An 8,158-nucleotide genomic window follows, 5' to 3' on the forward strand; every position below is an offset into this window, starting at 1 on the left:
GACTTTGAGTGGGAGGTCTGTAGTAGACTCCTACCGTTGTGTCCCCTGTGCCGAATTCCCCACGAATTTTTACCCAGAGGGTCTCTAGCTGTCCATGCTGGTCGCCAACATCAGCTTGCAGGGACATGTAGCTTTCCTTCACATAGAGAGCTACACCCCCGCCCCTTTTGTCAACACGATCCCTCCTGTATAGGGTATAGCCCTCTATACCCGTGGTCCAGTCATGGATGGAGTCCCACCAGGTCTCCGTTATCCCAATGACATCATATTTCTTTGCACTGAGCAGGAGGACGAGCTCGTCCTGCTTGTTGCCCAGGCTCCTGGCATTAGTGTACAGGCAGGCAAGTGTGCCCTTGGGGGCTCTTGCCTTGCCCACAGATTGTGCCAGGGCTGGGGCAGGGGTGAGCTCCCTTAAGTGCCCCCTTAAGTGCCTTGGTCCGCTGGCTTTGCAAGGGTTGCTCAGCGGGCCAGCAGTGGCAGTAGTCCCCCCATCCCCCAGCGGGCTTAGTTTAAAGCCCGGTGGAGCAGGTCAGCCAGCCTCGCTGAGAAGAGCCTCCTCCCTGAAGCAAAGAAAACTGATGGCACCACATGTGAAATATTACCTCAGTGGTGGAAACATGCATCTGTGTTTGCAACCAAACCAAGCTGGGAGAAAAGCAAGTCAATGCAATTCCTATCAGTAACAGATGCCCTTAACACACATTGTACATTCCTGAAGGGCATTTAGAAATCAGATCCATACTTTCATACTTGGAAAGAGCAACTTCATTTCCACAGAAATTCTAGGTTTTTGCCAGGAAGAGACCCCTGCAGTATTCTGGGAAGACCAATCAAGGCCTTATGCAAAAAAATAAGTCCCTTCCCCTCTCCCCTACCTCAAGTGAGTACCTGCCAGTATTAAAAGCTGGCTCCTCTATGCTGCTGCATTTACTTGTCTAACTTGGGATCCAGGAACTTTCCTCAAGGCAATACCAGTAGTTGCACTAAGTGTTTCATTACTCAAGGCAAAATTAGGGAAGGTTATGCCTGCAGAAGCAATCTTAAGAATTGACCATTGTCCTAATATCACAACAGCCACCCATGTCCCCATGCATCAACAGCAAAGATCAATTCTTTAGACTGGGTTGCAAACTGAGGTTTCATTCAGTATTAAAACTATTTCTCTCCTGCATGTAAGTCATTACTTCAGACAGCTATCTGGTATTGGCAATGTAGTTGAACACTATGAAGCTATGAAACACGTCCCGCATCGGTTTGTGCTCAGAGTAGACCACCACAATATGCTATGCATTGTTGACGGGCTTTTGGACACTAGACAGCATCAGTTCATTCTTTGAAAGTTAACTTTTTTATTTTTACAGCAGTTGTATGTGTTTACCATATATAACTCCTCTGGATATCCACAATCAAATCTGGAGCTGTACTGGTGCCCTGTTCCAGGAATGATGACAAAAGCTTCCTGAAAAACAGTTTTCAGCTTGAGTTTTGACAATCATTTTCACTTTTACCAGAACTTTCTCAGAAATTCTGGGTTTTATAGGGGTGCTGCTTCAACTATCATGTGATTTACAGACACTGGTGCAAACATTAGGATCATACAATAAAGTGAATGAGTTTTAAGAGACCTATTGATTTTCCTGTCTGCCAGGTAACTGTGATTCAATATCCATTAGGTCTTCCAAAAAAACCAAAGGAAAACGAAAAAACCAAACAAACCCCCGAACCTTTCTGATCTCAGTTCACTGCAAACAAAAGCGATAACAAATTGGAAAACAGTCAATAAAAGATGGTTTAAAAAGTCTGGACATGTGATGGTGAGTCAGGGAGGGAGTAATTATATTTGGTTTCTGAAAAGAGCTCTTTCTTTTAGTGGTAACTGCTAGCTGTTCTTGACTCTCAGCTTTCCAGGTATATGTGAAAGTTTATGCCTTTCTTCCAGTCTAAGCTTTAAAAGCAGCTCTTTTAACTCTCTGCCTCCCTGTCTTAATTGTTTCTATGGATAATACAATGGGGTATATGGGTTAGCTCTACTGATGTCAGTGATTAATTCAGCCCAGTTTGTCAGCTTACTTTAATGTAGTTGCTTGATGCAATTTCTGTGCATGGACTGGCCACTATGGAAGAATAGGAGCAAGAACAGCAAATCATGAGTAATCAAAGCTAGCATCTCGTTGTTTGACAGCAGGATGTAAGGCTGATTTAAGAGTGTCCATAAAAAGAGGCTATTTTAACTCAATTTGTTAAGAAACTTCTTTAGCTCAATTAGTGCAATATCTGTGTGTAGGCCTGGTCAGTAGCAACCTTAGTGGAGGGCAAATGGGGTGACCACCTGGGGCCTCGCACTTTAAGGGCCCCAAATTTTTTGGGGGGGTGAAGTTTTTGCAAGCAAGTGGCTCTATTTGCATTTTAACACTTGACTATTTATCTAATTCCCCCAAAGAAAATTAAAAAGATCCATGATACAACTGTGGTGGGTTAATATTTACTTGAGTACATACCTCTTAGGGGCCCCAAATGACTTTCTTGCCCAGGGCCCCCAACAACCCTAAGGCCAGCATTGGCCTGGTCTTAATCTCTTTTATACAAGAGAGTAATGACTAATGAATAAAAAATAATGAGTTCTGAATGTTCCTATTTGCCTAGGATCAGTGAGAAGCCTGTGTCTCCCCACAGTGCTTGGGGAATGTACTACAGTATCCGGTTTCTGCCACCTTCACAGCCAGCAGCCTGTAGGGAGGGGAGGATAGGGTGGTAGCCCTGAGGCTGTTATGGCTCATATTTCTCCCAGCCAATGCTTGCTTGTCTTGCTATTCCTCATTCTGAGCTTCCCAGACCATCTTTGGAAGCCCATTCCCTCACCTGGCCCTTTCAGTCTCAAGGACCAAAGGTAATGATGCCTATTTTCAAATGACTGCTAGCTAGGTTCCTGCTTCCACTATAACCAACCCACCCTCATAGCCAGAAGCCTCAAGATAGACTTCCTGTCACTTCTGTTAGTGCAAGGAGGGACAGCTGTCACACAGGGTGAGGGGATATTTTAGTACCAGCACCCATAAGGGGCTGGAGAAGGCAAGCAGACTTAGTGACTATACCCAAGGTGGGAGCCCCATTCTAGTGGTCCTTGGCTGTGCACATTTTGTTGGTGGGAAGATCCCTCCTTTCTGGAGCTCATGCCTTTCCTCTCAGTCTCTACCTGTTGGTCTTTTCTTGACCTGGTCAGACCAGGAACATAAATATGCCAGTTTGATATGAAGAGAATTTCTGGTCCAGTGGGCTATGGAAAACCAAGAGTTCAAGCCCTTATTTTGCCTGATTTAGATGAGACACTATGGCTAAGTACAGAGTCAAAAAGCCTGAGGTGGAATAAATTTAATTTATGCAGCATTTTATAAGTTGCGTAGATTGGACCTTTATCAAACAGAATACATGTTCACTCAGGGGTTGGCCAAGGCAGGAAAATGCTTGCACTGCCCAAGGGGGGTGCTGCTGCACACCTCCCAGCCCTTCTGGGTTGCAAATCCCCAGCACACACCCTTGCCGGTCCTCGCCTGTCAGCTGGGGAAGGGGACAGGTGGAGCGGGAAAGGACCTCTGTTTGGCCTCCCAGTCAGGATCTATACAGTGGGGGGTGAGGGGAGCTCCCACAGCTGACAGGCAGGGGGCTGGTGAGGGGACAGGGCTGGGGCATTTGCAGCCTGGCAGAGCAGCCGTGTGGAAGAGAAAGCCCCCGCCTTGGCGGCTTCCCCCCCACCTGTTGTGCAGACCCTGACTGGTGAGCCATGGTAGGAGTGGGGGGCCATTCCTCCCTCCCCTGACCTGTCCCCTGTGGCTGAGAGGTGAGGTGAAGAGCCAAGGCTAGGGAAGCAGAGCCATGCTGTGGGTGGAGGGGAGGGAAGACCCTACCTCCAGGGGCTTCCCCTTTCTTCTCCCCACTGTGCAGGCTATAGATGGGGTGGGTAGGGAATCCATCCTTGCCTCACCAACCCCTGTGCTGATGCCAGCAGGGCTGGCGGAGGCTGTTTCAGCTGTGGGAAGAAGCTTGGGCAGAGCATGGGGTCCCGCATGGGGCCCAGGGCTGGGGCGGGGAGCAGGACAGAGCTACAGGTGGCTCATCCAAGGGGCATGGGGGAGGGTGGCTCCCTGCCACTGTGTTCAAGCCCCAAGGGGAGGCATGGGGGGGTACATACCCCTCCAGATTTGTGTGCAGGGCAGGGCAGATGTGGGATGCCCACTGCAGGCTCAGGATTCCCTGCCCTGCTGCCCTTCCCCTGGGAGCCCTGCGTTGCCATGGCAATGCACCCCCTGCCCGTCCAACAGCTGCTGGGGTGGTGGCAGCATGGAGTTGTGCCCCCCACTGCTGCCAGGTAGGTGGGGGGCACATGGCCAGTATGGGAAGCCTGGGGCAAAGGCAACAGGGTGGGGAGCCCCAAGCCTGCAACAGGCATCCTGCGTCTTCCCCTGCCCCACTTGGCTCTGCTCCAGCCATGCCATCGGCAGGGGAAGGGGGGCTGGGGAGGTAGCTATGTGTCCTGCCTTTACATTTAAAAAAAATAGTCATCCAGGCACACACATGCACATGTATGCATGCAAGTGCACACAGACCCTGCTCTGCCTTGCTTCCTGTATAGGGCAGGAACTGTCGGAGGACTTGAAGATCTACATGGTCCCTTCCAACCCTACTTCTATGATTCTATGATGGCAACTAATCCCAGGGGCTGGGTAGCAGGGTCTGCTCCCACACCCTCTCAGCTGCACCTGGAACTGATTGGAGCCAGCCAGGTGGGGTAACAGGATAAACAGCCCCTGGGTGGTGATGGCAGGCACTGCCAGGCATCATGACAGGCCAGGAGAAGGGCACCGAGGGCTGGGCCAAGGGTAAGGCAGTGGTGCCCAGCAAGAAGGCAGTGTGGCTGGGCAGTCCAGCTTGCATGCCAAGGGCTTTGCCATCACTGACCTGCTGGGCCTGGAAGCTGAGCTGCAGCCCCACCCTTGGCCACTGCTACCAGAGCTAAGGGTGAGGGCAAGGGCATGGGTGGTCCGGTGGTGTTGCGTGGTGACACCCTGCTGCTGGGTCTGGCTTCCTGTGCAGGAAGCCCTGCCTACTACCAACCTGTCTGCCTTTCCTGCTTCTCTGTGCCATGCTCCCGCTGCCCCCTGGGCCCTGCTGCCTGGCACCAGGCCAGTAACTCAGGTGAGCAGACAAGTGCTGCCCTGTTATAGCCCACGGGGTCCCCTGCCACCTGCACTCACTGGGGCACATGTACCCCTTAAGTACATACCCCTCTCCACACCCCTCCCCACACCTATCTCACATATGCCCCTACAACCCCACACCAACCCCCTCACCAACCCCTCCCCCCACACATACACAGTGCCAGTGACTTAGGGAGGTTCATTGCGTGGGGTGGGAGGGGGTGGAATGCACTAGGGTGTGGGGTGCTAAATACAGGTTTGCCCAGAGCACCATTTTCCCTAAGGTAGGCTCTGCTTGCATTGCATATTTCTGTGATCTATAGCAGGGTTGTCCAACTTATGATTGTGTGGGAGCCACAGCACCCCCCAGTCACATGGCATGCAAGCCTCACAGTCCCCAGGCTGCATGCCATGGGGGCTGCATGCTGTGCTTCACTGTGCAGCCTGGCTGCCTCTCCTCACTGTGCCAGCACCTGTCCACCCTATATGCCACACCATGTGCCCTGCACCCTCCCCCACAGTCACCTCCCTGTTGTACCCTGCCAGGGCCCCTGCACTACATTACACATGTGATGGACTTACTGATAACAGCTTTGGGCATCTGGGCTTGGAAAATCTTTGGTGTGATTAGTGGAGCCCATCCACCAGTCAGGTAATGGCAGGGAGGACCTTGCCCCACCCCTTGCAAGTCAGAGAGCCCTGAACCTGGTTTAAGACTGTACTCTGCATGTCTGGCAAAACTTCAGGGGGTGGAGCCTCTGAAGAGAAGAATAAAAGGAGCTTCATGCCCAGCACATGGCAGACCATGTCAGGGGATGGAGAAGGGAGTGGGGCAGAAGTAGAGCTGGGAAGAGCTGCCCAGCAGGTGGAGCCAGCACCCAGAAGAGCCCCAAAGACTCCTGATATCAGTCCAACGCTCCAGCCACAGTCAGCGCGCAGTGCGGCACATGGGGCCCAGACTCTGGGAGCCACTTGAGGTGGCTCATGTCTGCAACCCTGGCAGGCAGCCAGGAGCATGGTGCATGGAGCCAGGACCCTAGGAGCTATTTGAGGCAGCTCGGGTCACAACCCCTGGCTTGAGGCCAGGCCCTCAGTGCATGAGCAGTTTACAGTGTGGACTGGGTCCTTGGGAGCTACACAGGGCAGCTTGGGTCCCCAAACTTCTGGCAATCGACCAGGTTTTTTTGGTGCATGGATGGTGCATGGCAGGTCTGAGGCCCTGGGAGCCTTTTGAGATGGTTTGGGCCTCCAACCAAGAAACCAGGCCTTGGTGCAGGCTTCGCTGCACATTGGGTCCCCAGTGAGCCAAGACCCATGGAGCTGCTTGAGGTAACTCAGGTCTGCCACTGCTGACACGGGGCCAGCAACTTGGTGCAGAAGACGCTTCATGAAGGGTCCAGGAGCAGACCGAGCCCTGGTGCTGCACGAGGCAGCCCTGGCCTCCAACCCCTACCAGAAGGTTGAGCCCTTCAGTGTACATGAAGGTGCCCAGGGCCCCAGCGGGCGTCAGTCCAGGGGGAGTCATTAGCCTCGGAGGCCTCGCAAGTGAGGAGCAACTGACCAAGGGGATGCCGTGAGTTATCTGGGGAAAAGGGTCTTTTCCACAGGGGAGGGAACACCCAGCGAGGCCCTCCCAGGGCTGCCTGGGGCCCTGGGGCTTAAGGAGTTAAGTTTAGTCTGAGGCTGATATGTCTTATATTTTGTGAGAGCGCGCCTTACATTTTGTGATATTGTGTCTTATATTTTGTGTACTTATTTGTGTATTGGTAGTTTAATAGAGTCTATAACCGTACCTTAGGGATCCTCTAGGACCCCCTTGCTATCACCTACTTGTGTTTACCTGTTACTTACCTGAAAATAAGTTTTATAGTTTTATAGTTACATATAACTGAATATGTTATATTACTGTTAAATATCTATCTATCTCTCTATGTTTATATTTGTCTATTTTTTATCCATTTATGTAAATAATAATACATTTGTATATGGTTAAGTTCCAGATTGTCCTGGCGTGGCTCCTTTGGGACAGAGGGAAACTGAGTAGTCTGCAGTTTCATCCACAGCACACCTGCCAGCTAACAACCCTCTTCAACTGGAAAAGGGGGTACATACCCATGTACACTTGGGCTACACACAGGGTCTCCATATCCCCCAGGCTGCGTGGCTCCCCACACTGCAGACCATCACACTGTCCTGCCCTGCCTCCAGTGTGAGGGCAGGCAGTGAAACCTGGTGTGGGAGGGGAGCCTGGAGACTCTGGCAACAGCTGGGACAGTGGTGGGGGGAGGGGAAGGAGGAGCTATAGCTTAACCCCTTGAGGGCCAGATGTGTCCTGCAGGCCTCTAGTTGGCAGCCCTGGTCTATAGCAAATGAACTGCCTGTGTTTTCTTTTTCTTTTTTCTTCCTAGTCAGATAATTGTTGCTCTTTAGGCTTCACTAAAATAATGCCTTACACACTCTTTGGTTGTGAGCAAGATTGCTTATGTCTTGTGTGTGAAAGTGAATGCCACTCACACACTGGGATGAACCTGCAAAATGAGTGAGTGCTTATCAAAATAAGAAATACATGCTAATATATATATATACATGCACACACCTCTACACAGTTACTAGTCCTCACACGCAGGCAGGTGTAAATGGACAGAACCTGATAATCAGGGTAATGCCCATGTTTAAATAAAATGCATTTACTTATTGCCAGTTGTGAAGTTCAGCCATTGCGTCCTGTAGGCCAGAGATGGCAGGGTGGAACTTTCTAGCCATTTAATCCATCTCCCAAACAATCCTATCTAAGCTTCCCCACTGGCTTCTTTATTCCGTTTAGCTTGTTTCCCAAGCAAACAGAGCCCACCACTTTGTATGGGATAGCAACATCTTCCTGCAATCTGACCCAATCACTTGTGTGACTCTGACTGTGAGATCTGAGCATTTCTGGGGTTGGGAGGAGGGCTGGTCTGGGTGTTAGA

This window comes from Crocodylus siamensis, chromosome 10, assembly GCF_052110815.1.
Source record: "Crocodylus siamensis isolate JL-2025a chromosome 10, ASM5211081v1, whole genome shotgun sequence".
In the NCBI taxonomy this organism is placed as follows: domain Eukaryota; kingdom Metazoa; phylum Chordata; order Crocodylia; family Crocodylidae; genus Crocodylus; species Crocodylus siamensis.